Raw genomic sequence first — 238 nt, forward strand, 5'->3', positions numbered from 1 at the left:
AACCACTTCTTAAACCTTGCCTTCATCCTCGCCTCGGGCTCCCAAGTCTGCTCCTCTACTCCGTCACAGTCCCACAGGACTCTCATCAAAGGAATCTTCTTCTTCCGAACTTCCTTGACTCTCCTCTCGAGCACCCTCACTGGTCTCGCCTCTAAAGTCATGTTAGGCTGAAGATCCTCAAGAATCTTAGTCAACAACTGATCACCCTCGTGAAGACACTTCCTCAGCATCGACACAT

Source organism: Camelina sativa, chromosome 15, assembly GCF_000633955.1.
Source record: "Camelina sativa cultivar DH55 chromosome 15, Cs, whole genome shotgun sequence".
Lineage (NCBI taxonomy): Eukaryota > Viridiplantae > Streptophyta > Magnoliopsida > Brassicales > Brassicaceae > Camelina > Camelina sativa.